The sequence below is a fragment of the Pan paniscus genome, chromosome 4, assembly GCF_029289425.2.
Source record: "Pan paniscus chromosome 4, NHGRI_mPanPan1-v2.0_pri, whole genome shotgun sequence".
In the NCBI taxonomy this organism is placed as follows: domain Eukaryota; kingdom Metazoa; phylum Chordata; class Mammalia; order Primates; family Hominidae; genus Pan; species Pan paniscus.
Window position 1 is genome coordinate 83,806,312 of NC_073253.2, and position 24,037 is coordinate 83,830,348.

Consider the following 24,037-nt stretch of genomic DNA (forward strand, 5'->3'; position numbering starts at 1 on the left):
TCAAGCAAACCAAGATTCTTCCACAATAACACACCCATGAAGAGTCATAAAACACTATCTCTGCAGGCTAAAGGCACCAACTGCAGCTGCATTCTTCATGATGTCTCACATGGGGTCAAGACCTACGTGCATTACTCAGTGTGTTTTTGGCTTATTCTATGCTCTGTGGTATAAAGATACTGTTAAAAATGCCAAAAGGACCTGCAGGTTCCCCTATAGATAACAGTGATAAGAAAAGGAGGAAGCATTTATGTTTATAGCACAGAAAGTCAACCTGTTGGAGAAACTAGACAGTGGTGGATGTGTGAAACATCTTACGGAAGACAATGGTATTGAAATGGCCACCATATATGACCTGAAGAAACAGGATACAATGTCTAAGCACTATGCTGAAAGTGCTAAACCAAAGTTAATGAAAAATAGGAAAAAAACACTGCATAAAGCTAAAAATGAATATCTCAACTGTGTATTGAAAGAGTGGATCCATCACCATCTCAGTGAGGCCACATAATGGTATGCTGATCATGATAAAATGACAATTGAAGGAAAATATGAATATTTGACAGGCAGATTGCTGATATTTAAGAAAATACAAAGCATTTTTTTAAAAAAAGATTGGTCATTATAAAGCATCACCTGATGGTGAAGCAACAAAGAAGTTCATTGATGAGCTTTCTGAGGTTATTGCTGATGAAAATCTGATGCTAGAACAAGTCTATAATGATGAAGAAACACCAGTGTTTCATCATTATTGCTCCAGAAAGACAATGACTATATCTGATGAGGCAGCCCCTATAGGAATTAAGGATGCCAAGAACTAAATAACTGTGATGGGATGTTTTCATGCAGCAGACATGCTTAAAGCCTACGTCCTTTCTGTTATCAAGAAAATAATATCTTACCCGCACATTACTATACTATCAAAATCACGTATCACTAAGGACATCTTTTCGGATTGATTTTACAAACATTTCATACCAGTGGCTGCTTCTCACTGGTGGGAACCTGGGCTTGATGACAACTGCAACATTTTGTGATTCCTTGTCAACACTTCTACTCGTCCTCCAGCTGAAATATTCATCAAATTAATGTTATGCCATTTACTTTTCTCTAATTGTGACTTTATTAATTCATACATATGATCAAGGTATTCTAAGATCAATGAAGAGGATGAAAAGGACGGTTTTCAAGGAATCACAAAATCTTGCCATTGTTGATGAACAAGGTAATGACTTTGAAGGAGTCCATATGTTAAGTGAAAAAAATGATGTCTGACCTCTACATATGCAAAAAATGTATCTTCAGAATCCATCAGTAAGCTGGAATAAGTGGCTATAGAAGTTGTTAACCTTTACAATGAGACTCCTGTTGTTTATTTATCAACTGGTGGTGAAAGAGATGAAATAGTACTAAATCAAGGAGATTGTGATAATAGTGACAATGAAGATGACATTGATAATGCAGACAAATTGCGTATAGATGGCATGGTAAAAATGTGTGATGAGCTGATTAAAGGACTAGAGCAGTCTGCTTTCCCTACAGAACATGAAATCCTGTCTGTTTAACTATCAATGATATAAGACAAAAAACGTTATGAATGAGACTCTAGAGGAAATATTTAGAAAAGCCATTCAGCAGAATGCCTCCTTGTCCAGAGAGGACCCACTTCCTATTCCCTTGATGTCATTGTTGGTTCTTCTCAACCAATAAAAATAAAATACAGTGTACAATGACTTTTGTTGTTTGCTCTTGTTTAACGGCAAATACAGGTATTCAGGTGATGCTACTGTGCTTCTTAGTTAACCTTGAACACATTATTTATTCACTGTAGTAATGGTATGTCATATTTTTTAGATTTAAGTGTGTATGTGTTAATAAGCATAAAACATTGATTGCTTATTGTTAGCGTACAAATTCACAGTCAGGAAAAATAGTTATGCCAAACAACCTCATTGTCCACAGGGGTGGCTGAGATAGTGACACCTTTGCTTTTATGATGGTTCGATGTACATAAAGTTTGTTTCATGCAAAAAATCACCTAAAATACTGTACAAAAATGTTTTCAGGCTATGTGTATAAAGTGTATATAAAACATAAATGAATTTTGTGTTTGGATTGGGTCTCATCCTCACGATATTTTATTATGCATGTGCAAATATTCCAAAATCTGAAAAAAATCTAAAATCTAAAACTCTTCTGGTTCCAGGTATTTCTGATAAGGGGTATCCGACCCATGTTATATACTCTGAGCCTTAAGAGAAAAATGTAATGCAAAAACCATCATGCAGAGAAAACAGGCTGTCACATGTTGCCACTATGAATATAAAGTGTTAAAGTGTGTTTTTGTAATTCATTTTATTATTGCCAATCAAAAATTTCTAAATTATGCATTTCACTAATATCAATAGTTTTTGCACATTTGTAGATAAAGTACAAAAGTGTTCATCTCTGCGTTGCTTTTCATGACAAAACATAGCAAACAAACTTAAAGATAAATAATGAAGTAAATTATAGGGCATCTATTTTATGAAATACTTCATAACTGTTAAAAAGTTGTATATGAATTAACCTTATGAGGCAAGAAAGACTCTCTAAGGCACAGTGTTAAATGTAAAAGTATGTACTAAAATTACTTTTTACAGCTAATATTTATGTTTTTCCCCTATGTCAAATATTCTTCTAAATATCTCAAATGCATTACACTTACATTCTCACAATAAATACAGAATGTAGGTACAATTATGAGTCTTTTTACATATGAGGAAACTGAGTCATGGAGAAATTTATGGGACTTGCTCAACATCACAGGGCTAAATGGTGGAACCTGGAAGCAAACCTAGGCAGCCTGTTTTGAGCTTGTTTTTCATACTGAGCTACAAGTTATAGATACACACACACACACACACACGTGTATGTATATATGTATATGTATATACACATATATAATCATACCTGTATGCATATATGTATATATCTATATATGATATACATGTATGCATATGTATGTCTATATATGTGTGTTTATATATGTATATATACATATAGAATAACATTTTTAAATACTTCAGTTATTTAAATATAATTATGTTTAAATATAATTGGAAAACAATATAATTTTCATACAATTATTTTAACATAGAATTATTTATTAAATGATAACTTTAGTGTTAACAATGTCAATACCTATGCCATTGGCTGATGTATATTTTTCACATTTTAATGAGTAAAATTTTGTTTAGAGGTGAGTATCATCCCTTCCTGATCTGTATAAAAACTGGTTATTTTATATTTTTTACTGTTTTCAGATAAACAAATTAAATTCATGGTTATTTAATATGTTTATTGTTTTCACAACCTGATCATTCATCTATTGATAGTCATAATGTTAATATGTTAAAATTAAGTACGAACTTGATAGTATCTGTGGCAGCTACTTTTGTAGTGACGTCTGTAATCATATACAGATGCTAAATCATAGTTCACATTTTATCGTTTTAAAAATGTGTTTTGTTTTTCTTATGATGTGTTTTTACATTTTTATGATGTTAGAAAGCAAAAATCCTGCTACCATGTAAGCATACCTCAGAAATTAAAATGCTGGATACATTTAATGGTGACATTGGAATAAAATGACATTCTTGAAAGCCATGTGTCTAAATATGTGACTTTTTCAAGTATTTGATATTAAGATTTTAAAAAACAACTAAAATACAATAGAGATATTAAGTTACCTGATTCACCACTTAGTAGTAGCAGCCCACTTTTCTCCTGCGCAACACTGTCCTAGGAGCTCTAGTGTACCTTAAGTACCCACCCATCTCGTTGTGACTCTCCACCCAGGCTGGTTGTCATAAAAAGTGCCCAGTGATCCAGGTGACTACTTCCCCCCACACGAAACCCCCTTCAGAATCACAGTTGTTTAGGGACTATTAGGAGTGTTCGATTTACCTAGTTCAAAAAATGTGAGATTAACTTATAACCCCTGAGTTATCTAGATATTTGCATTCTGAAAAGGACAGTCTTTCATCTAAATATTGCTGATAGAGACTCAAATTCATTTAGAGCCAGAATTCTTAGATCTTCTTCTTCTTCTTCTTTTTTTTCTTTTGACAACCAGTCTTACTCTTGCCCAGGATGGGGCTCAGTGGCGCTATCTCGGCTCACTGCAACCTCCACCTCCGAGGTTCTAGCGATTCTCTTGCCTCAGCCTCCCAAGTAGCTGGGATTGCAGGCACATGCCACCATGCCTGGCTAATTTTTTGTATTTTAGTAGAGATGGGGTTTTACCGTGTTGCCCAGGCTGGTCTCAAACTCCTGAGCTCAGGCAATCAACCTGCCTTGGCCTCCCAAAGTGCTAGGATTACAGGCATGAGCCACTGACCCCAGCCTTCCTAGATCTTTTAATCTCTGTTTACTCACATATAAACTGATCCCACTGAACACTAAGGATGAATTTTTTTTTTATTTTTTTAGATTTACCTTCTATTCATTTTTAATTTGTGTGGATAAATAATGGTTGTATATTTTTATGGGGTATATGTGATATTTTGATACAAGCATACAATGTGTCCCATTTATTACATGTATTTATCATATTACATATAACATATAAATTGTATACATTTTATCATACCTTATATGTGATAAAATGTATATAATTTATCATATATTATGTATTTCTCATATGTAATAGATATTTTATACATGATAAAATATGACATATACCTTGTGTATATGATAAGTGAATACATTAAAATAAAATAATTTAATAAGTAAAAAATTTTTTGAACATAATTTTTCTCCAAATACTAGATTTTATAGCCTACATAAATTACTATTTAATTGTAAAATTATACTTATGTTAAAACATATAACAACCCATTTGCACAATGTAACATGCATTTATATATAAATATAACTTAAAATAATAGTACATAGTTTTTAAAAGCCATGATTTATTAATGTAAATTGCGTGAACTATATAAATGATGTAAAACAAAAATTGTTTATCCAATCTGTCCATTTTGGCAGATATCTTTTGATATCCAACATGCCTCTACCATCTCTCACCTGGACCCACCAATATACTTTTAAATCATCCCCCAGCTGTCATTAAGCTTCTTGCCATTGCTCTTATCTCCAAATAATAGCTAGAGTGATTTATAAAGGGCCAATTTATTTTTGTTGCTCTCTCTCTTTTTTATTTTTATGTTTACTTTTTAAAAATATTTTATTTATGGAAATGGGTTCTCACTATGTTGCCCAGGCTGGTCTCAAATTCCTGAACTCAAGTGATCCTCCCTCCTCAGCCTCCCCAAATGCTGGGATTACAGGCATGAGCCACCATGCCAGGCAAGCCACCTTGCCCAACTGCCCTCTCTCTCTTAATACTATTCACTTAAGAATGGTTATAGTATTTTCCAATTACCTAAGCATTTAAAATAATTTATTTAAAATCAAGGGGTTTTTGATATTTTTACTTGTTTGTTTTGTCCTTTTGCTCGAGTATGTGTTTTTGTTTTTTGGAACTTCCTAGTGTCTATTTCAACAATCAAAATGATATAATGCAATTCTCAAAGCCTGAAAGCATTTGGTCAAGAATCAGTATGCTTCATTCTAGATTTCTCTCTGTAATATTAGTACAAAGAATTATAGTGAGTACATAATGAAAATACCTTAAAATCCAACAAAATATGTTTTTCCTTGATATATAGGAAACAAATTCAATTAGATATGAACTTGCTTTGTAAATATTATCTAAGTTTACTAAAGTTTTAATTTAGGCACCTATGTACCATAGCAAAGAATTCAGCATAAAAAAGAATTATAAATAATTTTATAGGTCAGTATACTTAATAATAAAATTTATTAGGCTTACTAAAATGTTACCCAGTAGGAAAGAAATAGAGTTGACATAATAATATTTCATAAGCATTCCAGTCTTTGAAAAATTGCTTAATTTAAAAGTAAGATATTTTGGTTTTGGTTGATTAAGCTATTTAAACAATCTCTACTATTATATGCCACAGATCTTTAGATAATATGATATAAAGCAAGCTCATAAAAAATATTTACATTTCAAGATATATATATTTTTTCTATTGCTGAAACATTACTGTGTATATTTTTATTGTTTTAAACGCATGTTACTATTGAAGTTTTCAAGCAAACTCTTCTGGATTGAAGACGGGAATTTTACATGGAAGTTCCTTACTCACTTCTGAACTTTGCAGTAGGTTGATTTGCATGATTTTCATATGCAGAGAAAAAGCTATTACTTTAGCTTTCTCGTGTTTTGATTATATTTTATTATTAAATTATTTATCACACATTTTAATGCAAATTTATTTGCCTATGGAGTTGATTCTAAAATATATGAAGGGTTTACATGTAACCTTTTTTAGCCTCATCAGTGGCAGCATCTTGCTGAATAATGTAATGTTTAGAATTACTATTTTAAATTACTTGATGAAAATTACATTGATATGCCAATTAATTCAAATAAATATATTTGATAATAACCAGAATTGTTAATTCCAAACATCTTACTTTCTTTATCCCAGTAAATTTATTAACACGATGAAAATCAGTCAGACTTTTTACTAAAAACAATCACTTATTTGCAACACCACTCCTGGGCTTGAAGTCCTTAGCATACGGGAGGCATTATCATATTTTAAATGCCAACTTTGGTATCTGGCTATCATGGTTCAAATTCTGGCCCTTTCTTATTAGTTATGTGATTTGAGGCAAGTTTGTTTAACTTTCCTGGCTTCAGTTCTCTCATCTGTAAACTGAATATCATATGACCCATTTATCCATAACAAACTTAGAACTGTGAATAACATTTTGCAAGCAATACATAAGATTTGCCATCATATTTATTTTGGCACACTTTTAGTTGGAATTTGGGCTTTTGTTTGTTTCAATCAAATGGTGGCTTCTGTTCTTCCAAGCTAATTAATATTCCCTTGTCCATGAATCTAGAACTCTCATGATATTTTTAACTTCTACTACCAGCGTAGGTTACTAAATGCAGAGATAAAAACCTTATGCAGTTAATGTGACTTTTTTCCTTGCATTTGTTAATGCAGTTAATGTGACTTTTTCCCTTGCATTTTATTATGTACTCACTAACTCAGTCTCCCAAAATCTTGTAGTTATTTGTTTATATTTTTGGAGGGAAGCAATGCAAAATGCCTCCGTGTGGGATGAGTCACTCCAAAGAGTGTGACTAGAGACAGCTATTAGTATTGCTTGACAAAGCAACTTATTATTCAAGCACTGAAAGGGAAAAGAAATTGCAATTGAGTGAGTAGGAAAGGAAAGGCAGAACAGGAAAAACATCAGTATAAACTATAACAGCCAGAAAATTAGATGAAAAGAATGAAGTCAAAGTTCTACAAGGAATACCAAATAGAAGTAGAGCCTGCTGCACTACTTATCAGCTGCACACAGGCCAAGCTCCTCGAGGAAATCCAATTTGTTTATAGGAAGTGACCAAAGAGATAGAGCCGGGCAATTGATCCTATGTGCCCTGTAAGAAAATGTACCAGAGAAGCGGCTTTCCACAATTTAAAATGTTTTCCACTATGCTTTGTTATTTATTAGAAACTACCCACTTTAAAATGGCACAAAGGATCCCAAATTCAGTGAGAGTTACTATTATATATCACAGCATTTAAATTTACATGACAGAAAAGGTACTGACCACTGAATTCTCATTTTTCAAAATGTATTTAACCCTTTAAAACTGTCTGAGTTTATTCTGAAATATTTGAAAATATATCCATCATCATTACAAGAAACTCAAACCTAATTAGGAAAAATACAAGCAGAGCATTTTGACAAAAGGTATTTCAGATGAAGATTCCAAAGTGAGAGTAGGTAATACGGACCAAAGGATAGCATTACCCTAAAGACAAATGCCATACTGGTGAAAATGTGAGTGATATTGCCATAATCAATAAATATTGCTAAGGAATTAGTAAAGTTGAAGAAGGTGGAATAAACTTTTCCCCAATTGTCTTGAATACAAGAAAAAATGATGTACAACAACTTAAGAAAACTGCAGGTTTAAAGAAAGACATTTGGAAATAGCAGATAATTTTTATAGTATAATAACCTATCAATTATGACAATGACAAATTTCAAGGAAAGTATGCCTAGAAATATAATCCTTGGTTAGAATAACCATTGATGTCTAGTAATAGACACATATAATATTTAATAGACATGTTTAACAATGTATGCACCTTGTAATTTTATGATTCTGGAAAGAAAAGCCCAGAGAATTGTGTGGTGGTTTCACCTTATCCATATATTCCGTATATTTACATATATTCACATGCAAACCAGAATAATTTTCTTTTACCTCCAGTTTCTTTCCATCCTAATTTAGTTTGTTCTTCATTTTTATATTTGCTATATAACTGACTGAATGATGCCTCTATGGTTATTAGCTGACTATGTGCACAGTAGAAATTAATTGCATTACAGTTGTTTAAAAGTATTGCAGCATCAAATATTCTTGAAAGCATTTGCAGGCTTAATGTTGTGCAAAATGATCTATTAGCTAAACTATATTTAAGCCTATGCTGTCTTTATGCTGAAATGGAAAATTTTTTCAGCTTGATAGAAAAATGCACTAAGTATCTTCAAAGTACACTTTCTAATGTGTATGAATTAATATTCTAACAATAAATTTTCCTTCATAGCAAAACATAATTTTTCATGGCTTCTTTCATTTATATTATGTTTCATTTACAATCTTATTTTAAATGTGGGAGTGTGCAAAACTACTGAATTTCTCTTCATATAATGAAAATGTATTTATTTATTATTTTTAACAGAATGTATTATAAAAATACTTAAATGATTAGAGGGATAAAATAGGTAGGTGTTAGTTTACATGGAGATTTTCAAGAGGTTGGTTAAAATATTAAGAAACAATTGACTTTACATGCATGCATCCAATCCACTAATGTTTATTTTGTATTTACAAAAAGCGAGCACTGTTTTGAGAGATGAGAATGCCTCTCTGAACAACACGGACAACTTCTCTGTTTCCTAGAAGCTTACAATATTTTGAAAAATGACAAATAAACAAAATGAATAAATGATCAAATACCCAAATGACAAATATGAGTCTGTGATTCAAGCTCTGAAAATAATTTCAAAAGGATAATGTGGTTAGAGGTGAAAGCAAGTACAGACAAGTTTGATATCTGGGAGGTTTCTCTCACCATTTCCTACATATGTTAAAATATGAATGATAAAGGAGTAGCCACGAAAAGTACCCAATAGAAGCGTAGTTCAACAAGGGGAAATAGATAATATAACATTCTGTGACAGATATGCCAAGTTGTCATCCAATATTGGGTCTGTTCTTTCTCCATAGAACTAGCAGAATATGTTCCTTCTGCACACATCTTTGGCCAATAATGAATCACCTGTTCTATTTGAGGACACAGGTTTTTGTGGTCATGCCATAGTTCTGAGTCTCCTTCACATAGACATATTCCACCTCCAAGGGCCGTTTATCAGCCACACACATGTAGTTAGGAAAGCAGAAATGATAGAGATGTGATTAGAAGATAATTGAGAACATGGATAAAAACTCGTGTCCCTATATGGAAGCCACAGGAAGGAAAGCAGTTGTACTAGTCATTTTGATGTCAGCAGTGGGCCGTCTAGAGCAGCTGCTACCATCACGCTAGTTGCAGCAGGGAGGCGCGAGTGGTGGTGGCTCAAGCAGCTGTGGGAGCAGCAATGGTGACAATGGGTCCCCTATGCCCCGTGTCCCTGAGGCAGGCGACTGCGCTACCCTGACCCCTCACACGGCCAGACAGGACCCGCTCCCAGTCCCGGAGCCTCTGTCGTTACTAGAATCTCACTTCCCGCCACATCCTGGGAGCCCGCGAACACCTGCCTGAAGGCACAGCTGGAACTTGCAGGGTTGGTTCCCAGGATGTCAGATTTGTTTGTGCGGGGATGGCGGGAGAACGCTGGGCCACCTGCACCTCACCCACCACCACTACAGAGTGGGCACAGAGAGGAGGCAGTCAATCTCCAGAACCTACCCCAGAGAGACCCCGGAGCCTGCCACCCTGGTAGCCACCGCGATGCGGCCAGGCCGAGCCACTCACTGGCGGTGGAGCAGTGCCGTCAGGCCTAGAGGGGAGGGCAGAGAGTGGCCCAGTGAGAACGTGGAGCCCCTGGCCCAGGCTGTGAGGAGGCATGGCCAGGGCTGCCTGCACGCTCCACCGAGTGGGTGAGAGCTCCGCCCTCCCAGGAACAGGATTCAGGCATCACTGCACTCCGCACCCTTGGGAACCTGGGAAGGCCCCCACTTCCCCCAGAGGCTCACGGGTGTCTACTCCTGCTGCCTGGACTCTTCCCACTCCTGGTGCCTGCTCTGATTTCAGAGCGGGGTTGGGGTTGAGCCCAGGCGCTGTCACAGACTGGCTGGGTGTACGCATGCTCAGGGAAGCTCTGACATGCCAGCCCCTGTAGCCTCGGCCCTCTCCAGACTTTGGGCACTGGGCGGCGATGAGTGCAGGGGGAAATAAAGGGGGCCTGTGACGGAAGCTTGGCGCTTGCTTGCAGGTGCCCCTTGGCAAGAGCAGCCTGGACGCCATGGATGGCAGTGGGAGGCAGACAGGCTCCTAGGTGAATGGGGCAGGCCCCTGGTGAAATCCTACCTTCAAGACAGGGAAGGAGTGGAGCTGGGGGCTGGGCTGCCGGTCCCCTGGACCAGAGTGGGGACTTGTAGTGCTTTTCTTGGCCTGCCCATAGCCACCCATGGACCAATCTGTGTGCACTTCCTCCACTCTGAGGGCGATAAAAACCCTGGGCTCAGCCAGAGCTGAACAGACAACAGGAGGACCAGCTGCAGAGAGGAGCTACTCTCTCTGCTGAGAGGTGCACACTTGTCGGGACACCCTGTCTGTGGAAAGGAGCTTCCCCCTGTAGGTCTTCTCTGAGCTGTTCCATCACACAAGAAAGCTCCTCTTCATCTTGCTCACCCTCTACTTGTCTGTGTACCTCATTCTTCCTGATTGCAGGACAAGAACTTGGGACCCAATGAATGGTGAGGCTAAAAGAGCTGTAACACAAACAGGACTGAAACTTGCCCTTTGCTTGCCACTTTGTGAGCAAAGAAAATGAGAGGAGTTGAGGCCCTTCAGGAACCCAGACCTGGGAGCACCCTGACCAAGGCTGTGACTCCGTCTTTGGGGTCCTAAGGTTCCTGGCACTTCTAAGCTTCCAGGGAGCACCATGTTCCCCAGTGCAAGCCGTGGAAGCTGCTTCCGGTGTGCCTGGTCCTGCCACAGCCTCACAGAGAGCAAGCACCCATGCCAGCACCTGGAGCTGCCTGCCCCACTGCAGCAGCAAGCGTGTCTGGCTGTGCACAGTGGCTGAACCCCATGCTTGCTCACACACCTCTCGCTGCTCCATGCCTGACTTGCCCTTGGCAGGTGTGGGATCCAGGCTGCGAGAGTGAGCTGAGCACAGCCTGCCATGTCGAGTGGGTAAAATGAACCCAGTGGGCCTGAGCAAAACTTAGGCAAAGGCGCCACTGGCCACAGAGGTTTCCAGCCAGAAAAGCAACACCCCAAGGATCCTGTAACAATCTGGAAAAAGGCAAAGAGAAAAGATTTTAAGCTGAAAAATACTGGCACGAGGAAGAAATCAAAATATCATAAATTCTACATTTTTCTTGTCTTTATGTGAGGAAAATTATCCTTTCCTATTTGTATTGCCAGTGGCGCTGACGTCATTGAGAAGCTACCTAGGCCTCCCAAAAAATACATGTACCTTCTTGCCAGCTAGTATTATGATTTAAAGATTTTATTTTAATTTTATTCCTGTGCTCTCTTGTTGACTATTCAAATTTAAGTTAGGAAAAGGTAGCAGGGTGACCAAGAGAGGCTTTTTATCATACGTTACTTAGAAGCAGCTAATCAGTTTAGAGGGAATACAGAGTAAAGCAAGGAAGAAAAGAAGGAAGAATAAACATACACACATGGTGTTATCTGTTGAGTTAGAACTATTTACTAAGGATAACCCTTATTTTGGCCACCCTATTGTTATAGTAGGTAGTTAAGCAGACATGAGCAAGGGTAGGAGAGACAACCACTCCACACCAGGAATGTCAGGCAACCATCAGGTGATGGTCAGGTGTTAAACTGTCTCTGTGAAATAGTAATTGGTTGCAGGTGGTGCCAGGGAAAGGCAGTTTCCCAAAAGATAGAAAACACCTGAAGCTGGTGATGAGCTGCTTCCGGATAAAATCTCAAGAGTTGGTCAAGTGGGCTCAAGCAAGTGTACTGAGTCAAAATGACAGTTTAACTGGTATATGACCTTCCTCTAGGTACACTCCACTGATAAGGGAAAAATGCCTCAAGTGGACATGTGTACAACTTCCGTAAACACACTGCCCCTACATCCCCTCCCAAGTGCTGGCAGGCTGCTGAGGATGAAAATGCCAACATATCAAGACCCAAGTCAAAGGTTAAACGGTGCATGTGAATCCCTGAAGTCACTCACTTGGCCCTTTTCCAAGTGTACTTTACTTCCTTTCATTTCTGCTCTAAAACTTTTTAATAAACTTTCTCTCCTACTCTAAATCTTGCCTCAATCTCTCTCTCTGCTTAATACTTCTTGGTCAATTTTTTTTCTTCTGAGGAGGCATGAATTGAGGTTTCTGTAGACCCATACCGATTTGCTGCTGCTAACACTATGAAGTAGTAAAGGAAGAAAGAAAAACTGCATGTCATTATTGCAAGGAGCCAGAACACTGGATGAGGGATTGTAGAAAGAGGCCCTGGGAAATATGGACAGAGCAGAAATAAAGGATTTAGGAAAGCCTAAAAGGACAAAACTCTCAACTAGAGAAACAGCTTAAAATTTATGGGTCTGGAAAATCTCAGAGCTAGAAATTGGTGAAATGTTTCAGTAATGTTCCTTTCTGCTAACTTGCCCTGGCATTTTCTGGTAGACACTGGTGCTATTTATTCCTCAGAAATTTCTTGCTTTTAATCTAATGAGAAATCAATATTGTTTCTGGTATTTTAAGTAAGCCTTCCACTTTTTCCTTTTTATTTTTTCTTTTTTACTTTTACTCTGGATTTCATACAAATACTTTCTTCTAAATGAGGGACCTCCTTGCTTGCTTTCTCTTGATTCTCTTGTAAATCAGCTGGAGCGATATCTGCTGGGAAAATTGTAGGCTACCACATTCACTATTCCAGATGGGATGTTTATAGTAAACTCCTTGGATAAAAAGGCATCTGATTTGGTTATTTTGTCTCTTCTGAAAGGAAAAGGCTTTGGTAGAGAGTGTCAGTCTCACACTGTTGGAAAAATACCCTCAATAAAAACAAATTGATGAACTACGTTGGGCCCTGGGAAATAATACTTGTTTAATATTATACGTAAAACCGATGAAAACAGCTTACTAAAACAATAAGCCATGGTTATGTGTAAGACAATATACTTTGCCGAGAGCTCAATTAGAAAGAATGAAACAGTTATAAAAGAAATTGAAAATAAGGGATAAGTAGAAAGGCCACTTACCTATAATACTCCCTTATTTCCAGTTTTTTTTTTTTTTAAAGAAGGTTTATTTCATCAAGTAGTCACCACTGAACCACTACATATATGGATTTGTAGAAGACCTTAGTGAAATAAATAAATGTGTTGGTTGGCTAAACGCTATACTTTCTACCCTGCAACTATTCTAAATTTGTTACCATCATTTGCAAAGCTTTTCTCTGTAGTTAATCTATGTTTTGGACTCTTCACCCCCACCCTTGCCACCCCACTGATTTCTCTAGCAGATAACTCTAAAACCTTGTTGGATTTTACTTAAAAAGGAATCTAGTATTTAGGACAAAGGATTCATTAAAGGTTTCAAGATTTTTTTTTTTTTTTTTAGTCATTTACAGGAAACCTTAGAGAAATTTGTCCCATGAGAGGGATTCATAATTATTCTATGCATAAATAATTTGCAGGTGCCTAGGAAACCAAAGAGCAAAGCAAAACTGATTCATTGACATAATTCATTGCTTCACAGGGGAAAGAGGCCTCATTAGACAAATTACAACACTGCCAAAGTGCAGCAAAATATTTAGGGCATTTGTTGTCAGGTGAAAGCAGCAAAGCATTAAAATCTGAGCTAGCCAATTCAGAAAAAAGACGGCAAACTAACACATAAAAAAGCTTAGACAATTTTTGGGATGAGTAAGGTATTGTAGACTGTGAGTTTATTTTTTATATTACATTTTCTTTTTTATAGTTTGATAAACTTGTTTTTTTCTGCTTTATTGGGGTATAACTGACAAAAATTGTACATATTTAATGTATAAAATGTGTTGTTTTAACATATGTGTACATTATGAGATGACTATCACAATCAAGCTAATTAACATATTTATCATCTCACATAGTTATATTTGGGTGGGGGTTGTGTGAAAACTTTAAGATCTACTCTTGCTAAAGTTCAAATATACAATACAGTATTATTAACTATAGTTACCATGCTGTACATTTCATGAGATCTCCAGAATTCATTTATCCTGCAAAACTGAAATTTTGTGTCTTATGACCAATATCTCTCCATTCTCTGACCCTGCACACCCTGGTAATTACCACTCTGCTCTCTACATCGATGAGTTCCACTTTTTAGATCATGTGGTTTTTGTCTTTCCGTGTCTGGCTTATTTTACATAGCGTAATGTTTTCCTGGCCGACCAATCCATGTTGCTGCAAATGACAAGATTTCCTTCCTTTTTAGGGCTGAATAGTATTCCATTGTATGTGATTATATATATATATATATTCACATAGATGTGTGAAGCAATGAATTATGTCAATGAATTATATATATATGTGTGTGTGCTGCAATGAATATGGGAGTACATATAACTCTTTGAGATAGTGATGGCATTTCCTTCAGATATATATTAAAAATTTGGATTGCTGGATAGTATGGTAGTTCTATTTTTGATGCTTTGAGAAGCTTTCATACTGTTTTTCATAATAACTGTCTCCGTTTTTGTGGAGTAGGTAAAATCACTAATGGAGCAGTTGATACTTGATAATTCTCCACATTCTCTGGACCAGTTACTTGGCTCTGAAAACTTTTGAACAACTGAAGTTGACTGTTGTCTCTTCCTCAGCTTTGGGAATTCCAAATTTTGAAACGAAATTACACTAGATTTTTCAAGAAAATAAAAGTCCTTCTGGTAAAATTTTAACTTAACAGCTGATAGTAGGCTAGAGACCAGTGGTTTATTTTTTAGTTGTAGATGTAGTCGCACTGGAATTGCTTGGATGCTTAAAAGATTGCAAACAGCAGTCACACTATTTTACAAAGATAGAACACTACCTTAGATATCTTAGAAATTTTCTTAAAAGTTCAGCACACCCAACATTTTTCAGTGTGCTCTGAAGTGTTTCCTTTTTCAAAAGCTAGTTGCAAGACAGTCGTAAAGCCTCTCTCAATACACAAAATTCCTACATTTGTGACATTAGAACTTACAGAATCATCAGGAAAAAATTTATTTTTATTGTAATCTAGTAATTATGAAACTATAGACTCCTCTATTAGCTATTATATTTGTTTAACTATGGTCCTTCGGACAAATAGAGTGGATGAATCACAACAACAACAAAAAAACTCAATGGCTAAGCTTCAACAATCTATTGGGTTAAATGGCCTAGAGATTTACTACTAGCCTTGTTAAAAAATTACATTAATCCCGCAAGCAAGATTAGTGTATTAGTCAGTGTTCTATTTGAGGGACAGAACTAATGGGATAAATATATCCTATTAGTATATATACATAAATGGGAGTTTATTAAGCATTTACTTACATGATTACAAGGTGTCACAATATGCTGTCTGCAAGCTGAGGACAAGGAGAGCCAGTCAGAGTCCCAAAACTGAACAACTTGGAGTCTGATGTCCAAGGGCAGCAAGCATCCAGCACGGGAGAAAGATGTAGGCTGGGAGGCTAGGCCCGTCTCTTCTCTTCGCGTTTTTCTGCCTTCTTTATATTCACTGGAAGCTCATTAGATGGTGTACATTCAATTACAGGTGGGTCTGCCTTCTCCAGCCCACTGACTCAAATGTTAATCTCCTTTGGCAATACCCTCACAGACACCCCCAGGATCAATGTTGCATCCTTCAATCCAATCAGGTTGACATGCAGTATTAACCATCACAAGTCCACCCCTTGTCAACTTGAACCCATACACATCTCCTGAGGTCATACATTATCTTCAAATAAAGACAATAATAAGATCATAATAACACCTAACATAATATAGCTACCCTTTGACAACCAGAACTGCACCAGTCCCCAACCCAAATGCTATTACATAAAGCTAACAATACTTAAATGCTGATATGAACTCCATAAATTTTATTTCACACGATAAAGGAAAAGGTAATAAAATGAAGATATTTTCTTAGTACAAGTATATACATGAACAAACACATTTTTAACAAAAAAAGGAGGAAATACTCACGACAATTAGTCCTTGTTCCTGCTGGTCACGTGGTCGTAGCTGGTATTGATGACTACCTTCTTCCACTACCCATTCTGTATCCCTCTTGCATTCAGCAAGCACCTCAGCAGGTTGTGGTTCTTCTCCTGGTGGAGTGACCCAAAGCTTCATTCCTGAAGGGTCTGTTTCAATGGTAATACTGCCTAGATTGGGCTGTTGGAGTTTCCCATTGCCCTTAAACACAGGTCATGGTAATACTAAGAGATGCCTTAATGGATCTCCTGTATTTCATGCATACTCTTCCTTACTTCCATTGTGAACTAGTAGAGTGATTTCATCTTGATACTCCAGGTCAATCACGCCAGCCAACACTGTAACTCCCTTCTTAGCCTGTTGACTTATAGGTAAGAGGAGCCCAAAGTGTCCAGGTGGCAATCTTAACTTCCAGTTTAATGGAATCATTGTTGTGTCTGCTGGTGGCAGCCTTCCTCCCTCTGGAACTAAGACCTCTAGGCCAGCAGAATGTAATGTCACAGGAACAGGAAGCAAAAATTTTGCTGGTGGATCACTAGGGATGACGGTGAGTGGTGCCACTTCCACTTCCACCACTTGATTCCTGGACCTGGGAATCCTGGCTGTGGGAGAAACAGTACAATATATAGGACACTAATTCAGCCCATACATAGACTTCTGGAGAACTTTGTCCCAGCCCTGCAAAGTATTGTCACCGAGTAGGCATTGTAACTGTGACTTAAAAAGGCCATTCTACCATTCTATCAATCCAGCTGCTTCAGGATGATGGGGAACATGGTAAGACCAGTGAATTCCATGAGCATGAGCCCACTGCTGCACTTTTTAAACCATAAAGTGAGTTCCTTTGCCAGAGGCAATGCTGTGTGGAATATCATGATGGTGGATAAGGCATTCCATGAGTCTGTGGATGGCAGTCTTTGCAGAAGCATTGTGAGCAGAACAGGCAAACCCATATCTGGAGTAAGTGTCTATTCCAGTGAGAACAAACCTCTGCCATTTCCATGATGAAAGAGGTCCGATATAATCAACCTGCCACCAAGTACCTGGCGGACAACCCCCAGGAATAGTGCCATATTGAGGGCTCAGTGTCGGTCTCTGCTGTTGGCAAACTGGGCACTCAACAGTGGCCATAGCTAGGTCCACCGTGGTAAGTTGAAGTCTATGTTACTGAGCCCATGCATAACCTCCACCCCTGCCACCATGGCCACTTTGTTCATGGGCCCATTGAGCAATGACAGGGGTGGCTGGGGAAAGAGACTGAGTGGTGTCCACAGAATAAGTCATCCTATCCACTTGATTATTAAACTCCTCTTCTGCTGAGGTCACCCGTTGTTGAGCACTCACATGGGATACAAATATCTTCACATTTTTTGACCACTCAGAGAGGCCCATCCACATACCTCTTCCCCAAATTTCTTTGTCACTAACTTTCCAATCATGCTTCGTCCAAGTCCCTGACCATCCAACCAAACCACTGGCAACAGCCCATGAATCTCTATATAACTGCATATATGGCCATTTTTCCTTCCATGCAAAGCGCATAACTGGGTGCATTGTTCAAAGTTCTGCCCACTGGGAAGGTTTCCCTTCACTGTTTCCCTTCAGGGATGTCCTAGAAAGGAGCTGTAGTGCTACAGCTGTCCACTTGTAGGTGGTACCTGCATATCGTGCAGACCCATCTGTGAAACCAGGTCTTAGTCTTCTCTTCCTTCTGTCTACTGACCATAGGGAACTCCCCATGAGGACATCAGTGCAGTCTAGGGCAGAGAAGGCAGGGTGGCAGGAGTGGAGACCACGGGCATTTGAGCCACTTCCTCGTGTAACTTACTTTTGCCTTCAAGACCGGTTCAAGCCCAATCACGTATATACCACTTCCATCTGATGATGGAATGCTGCTGTGCATGACCTGCTTTGTGACTAGATGGGTCAGAAAGCACCCAGTTCATGGTAGACAGTTCAGGTTGCATAGTGACTTGATGACCCATAGTCAAACATTCAGTTTCCACCAGAGCCCAGTAACAGGTCAACAGTTGTCTCTCAAAAAGAAAGTAGTTATCTGAAGAAGATGGCATGGACTTGCTCGAAAATCCTAGAGGCCTCTGCTGTGATTCATCTGTGGGAACCTGCCAAAGTCTCCAAACAGCATCTTTATCTGCCACCGACACCTCAAGCATCATTGTATCTGCTGCGTCATATGGCCCAAGTGGCACAGCAAAATGCACAGCAGTGTGGACCTGTTGCAGAGCCTTCTACTGTTCTGGATCCGAATCAAAACTGGCAGCCTTTCGGGTCACTCAATAAGTGTTCAGAGTAAGACGCCCAAAGAAGAATGTGTTGCTTCCAAAATCCAAATAGGCCCACTAGGCGTTGTGCCTCTTTCTTGGTTACAGGAGGGGCCAAATACAGCAACTTATCCTTCACCTTAGAATGAATATCTTGAAGGGCCCCACACCACTGGACCCCTAGAAAATTTATTGAGGTAGAAAGTCCCTGAATTTTAGTCGTATTTATTTCCCATCCTCTGGCACACAAATGTCTCACCAATATGGCCAGTGTGTTTGCTACTTTTTGCTCACTGGATCCAATCAGCATAATATCATCAATGTAATGGAACAGTGTGATATCTTCCAGAAGCGAAAAATGATCAAGTTCTCTCTGAATAAAATTATGACACAAAGTCAGAGAGTCGATATACTCCTGAGGTAGGACAGTAAAGTCATATTGCTGGCCTTGCCAGCTGAAGGCAGATTGCTTCTGGTGGGCCTTATGGACAGGAATGGAGAAAAAGGCATTTGCCAAGTCAATGGCTGCATACCAGATACCAGGAGACGTGTTGATTTGTTCAAGGAATGAAACAACATCTGGTACAGCAGTTGCAATTGGAGTCACTACTTGGATAAGCTTACAATAATCCACTGTCATTCTCCAAGATCCATATGTCTTCTGCACAGACCAAATGGGAGAGCTGAATGGGGATGTGGTGGGAATCACCACCCTTGTGTCTCTCAAGTCCTTGATGGTGGCATAAATCTCCACAATCCCTCCAGGGATGCAATGTTGCTTTTGATTTACTATTTTTCTAGGTAGAGGCAGCTGTAATGGCCTCCATTTGGCCTTTCCCACCATAATAACCCTCACCTTACCTGTCAGAAAGCCAATGTGGGGGCTCTGCCAGCTGCTAAGTATGTGTATGCCCATTATGCATTCTGGCACTGGGGAAATGACCACACGATGTGTCCAGGGACCTGCTGGACCCAGTGACCCACTGTAAGTCAGACATGAGCTAAAACTCCATTAACTGCCTGACCTCCATAAGCCCCTACTGTAACTGCAGTACCACAATGACATCTTGTTTCCCCTGGAATCAATGTCAGCTCAGAGCCAGTGTCCAGTATTCCCCAAAATGTCTGATCATTTCCCTTTTCCGAGTGCACGGTTACCCTGGGAAAAGTCCGGAGGTCTCCTTGGGGAAGGATGGGAGAAAGATTCACTGCATAAATTGTTGGTAATGTAGTGGAGTCCTTCCTCAATGGGTCATATATACATATGACCCAGCAGATACAATGATGCTTGAGGTGTTTGTGGCAGATAGATACATATATAGATATAGATATAGATATAGGTATAGATATATATGCCCATCTCATCTCTTCACATTTTTCTGCCTGCTTTATATTCACTGGTGGCTGATTAGATGGTGCCCACCTGATTAAGGGTGGCTTTGCCTTCCCAGCCCACTGACTCAAAAGTTAATCTCCTTTGGCAACACCCTCACAGACACACCCAGGATCAATATTGCATCTTTCAATCCAATCAAGCTGACACTTAGTATTAATCATCACAACTAGTATTATTGTCTTTGAATGTATGCTTGACAGGACTATCAACTTGTGTTTGAGACCCTGTCCTATGCCTAATTTAACTGACTCCTCTCATAATCATGTGCTCTCTCTCTGTGTGTTTATATATATGTAGATAGATAGATAGATAGATAGATAGATAGATAGATAGATAGATGATAGAGAGAGTGCAAGGGGATGAGTGAGAATTATTCACTCATCCCCTTGCATTGACATGCTCAATATTTAATTAGATCATCTCTCTTTTCTAGAAAATCGAAGACACAAAGTCATAAGTACCTTAGAGGAAAGATAAGCTGTCGACATACTGAAAGGAAGACTTTCTTTTTATTATTATTATTATTATACTTTAAGTTTTAGGGTATATGTGCACAATGTGCAGGTTAGTTACATATGTATACATGTGCCATGCTGGTGTGCTGCACCCATCAACTCATCATTTAGCATTAGGTATATCTCCTAATGCCATCCCTCCCCCCTCTCCCCACCCCACAACAGTCCCCAGAGTGTGATGTTCCCCTTCCTGTGTCCATGTGTTCCCATTGTTCAATTCCCACCTATGAGTGAGAACATGCGGTGTTTGGTTTTTTGTCCTTGCGAAAGTTTACTGAGAATGATGATTTCCAATTTCATCCATGTCCCTACAAAGGACATGAACTCATCATTTTTTATGGCTGCATAATATTCCATGGTGTATCTTTCAAGTACCACTGATTTTTCATACAGCTACAAAAGTAAAGTAAGTGTCCTGCTGTATCCATGCTTCCTGTGTAAAGCCAGTACCTCAGGACGACTGGACTGTGGCTTCTACAAGGCAATGAAACTTAAGTTTTCGAGAGTATGACACTGGTACTGAACTCAATTGAAAGGAGATATTCTAGAGAACTTACTACTATTCTCATATTTTGCCTTGCTCTCCTATCCGCAGCAATGAGTACTTCAAATACTTTAAGAATCTTATTTTATTTGAAAACGAACATATTATTTGTTAGGGTACTTTTTCTTACAGTACTCCCAGTAATGGTTCCCAGACTTAAGTGAACCACTAGGTACTGAGATTATGACTGCACCAGAAAAGGTAGAATGATGAAGAAAAGAGAAACTTCTAATTAATAGGTCAACAGATATCTGGCATTTACAGACAGAGGCTGCAAAAGACAGTTACAATGTCATTCAATTAACTTTGGGTTGTAAATTTATTCCAAGAAAAGCATGAATAGATAAACAAAGGTGGAAGTCCTTATTTTTCATGAAGACTTAATTGACTATTATAATCATGTAGCTATTGATTTGACCCAATGTGAGAAATGACCCATGGTTTGTGCTTGTCCTAAAGACTTAAAGCAATTAAAGCCATGTACATTAAACATTGGAAGTTCAATCTGTACACTTCAATGTGTCCCTATATTGCAACTTTGTTGTTAGGTAATGGGCATAGATATCAGTGTTTCACATCTGGGGAAAAATATTGGGGGAAATAGAATAATTGCCAAAGGATCTATATTTTTGTGTAAATGTAATGTTACATATATGACTAGTAAAACTCATTGGACTTCACAAGAAAAACACTAAGTTGAAAAGTTTATCGAGATCCACAGTTAAGCTACTCCTTATGCCTGAAATGAATAAAATTTCATGGGGTACCATGAAATAATTTACAAACATTGTGGTTAATTATTTGAATATACAAACAATAAAGACATCACATCAGTTTGTGCAATTCATGTACAGTAAAGGAGAGATTTTTACACATTGCTAAATAAGAATCTGCTTTAACAATTCATCATCGGTCTGATATATTTAAAGTTAATCCCCCCAAGGCAAGTATTGTACTAGATTTTTAGACACATCATCCTGTTGTAATTCTCATTATTACTTAATTTTGTGTTTTATTAGAGACTTGCTAGATATTTGGTACCTGCAAACTACTCTGGGAAAGATACAACTACCAAATTCGTGTAAAGACACTGTGGCACTGAACTTCCAATGGAGATCATGAAAAAGTTGTAGTGTTACTATCACATAATAACAAAAGGGAGACATTGTAAGATTAAGTACAAATCTAAAAAAAATAACATATTTTAGTTTTCCTAGTATGAAAAATAAAAAACCTTCATTTTTTTTCTTTTTTCATCTCTTTAAAAAAATGTATTTGTAAATCATTTCTTTATATATTTTCAAGGTACACAATTTTTAGAAAAGAAAAATTAGCCTATTGCCAGTTTTGTGTGCCAGACTGTCTTTCTTGAAGGTCTTGGAGCCTTCCATTTGAAATGTGAACATCAGAAAGGGTGGCAGCCGACCCTAATCTGCTCTCTGTGGGAGGTTAGCCCACGCACTTGGCACCAAGTTTTAATTTCTGCTTATAAAAAAGATACAGTAAATAAATATGCCTGCAAAAATAGATTTAGTTTCTGAAGCTGAAAATAGTAAAAATGGTGAAAATTCACTTCAAAGCATTGACATGTTTACAGGAATAAAACCTATAGTACCATATATGCCCCATCTCATTACTCATAATTAGACTCACTTACTGCTGGATTTTCCTTATAGTCAGTAAAGTCTCAACAGCATTTTATTCCTGATCTTGGTGAAACATATCATCACAGTGCCTTTGTGTGAATTTGTTTATATCGTACAATTGGATAATTTTTGAAAAATATTAATTATCTGTATCAATAATATATTTTGTATATCCTGCAAACTATTGTTTCTGGTAAGTATTTTCAAATATCTTGGCGGGGGGGAAGAATCTAATTTTGTTAAGTTCACCACAATTAGATGATTTATCAAATTTCCAACTTTTTCAAAACATTGCTTCAAATGATTTAAGATGACGTCAGTAGTGCTATTTATTTGGCTCACATTTTAGTTAATCCCTAGAGTATAGTATATAATAAAATATTATATTACATTAATATGAAAATATGGTGTAACCAGAAAAAACAAGTGAATATCTTATTTATGTAATTTAGTTCCTGGACAGCTTATACAATTATTATGTATTTAATAGTAAGTTTTCTTCATGTACTTCTAAATATACCCAATTAAAAAGGAGTTTACAACTTTTGCCTGGAAGACTTATTATTGTGCAAAATATTGTGTCTATAACATCTTTTATATAACTGCAAAGTTTACATATTCTTTTAGTTTCCAGAAAACTAGACATTAAATTCCACTAGATATTAACTTTTGTGGCCCTACATCAATTAACCACTATTTCTTCTGAGTTACTACTTAATAGATACTATCAATATTTCTTTTGCATATAAAAATTTTGAGAAAGTAAGAGGAGATAGACCAAAACAATTGAGTTATGAAAGAATAAACTGTTCATTACTACAGACATTCTCTGTCTCTTTTCACCTCTACCTTTCAGAATTAATATACAGTATAGGAGTTTTTATATTGTCATTTGTGAAAGAGTTAGAAATATAAGTTTCTTGAAAGCATATATTTAAAAGGAGTTAAATGGAAAATTTTTGAATACATAGCTTATACAAATAAAATTTTGCTAATTTTTGAGTAGCTAAAGGGACTGGCTTCCTTGGAAAACAAAATAAAACAGCAGTTTGTTAAATTACCTCAGTCAAAATTTGCAATAATGTTTACAGTTTTAATTATCT

At 37.5% G+C, this 24,037-nt stretch overlaps 1 pseudogene; it reads right to left on the reverse strand.

Annotated features, from left to right (window-relative positions):
- Window positions 1-16,512: 16,512 nt before the first annotated feature.
- Window positions 16,513-20,198, reverse strand: LOC134730479 (uncharacterized; annotated as a pseudogene).
- Window positions 20,199-24,037: the final 3,839 nt, after the last annotated feature.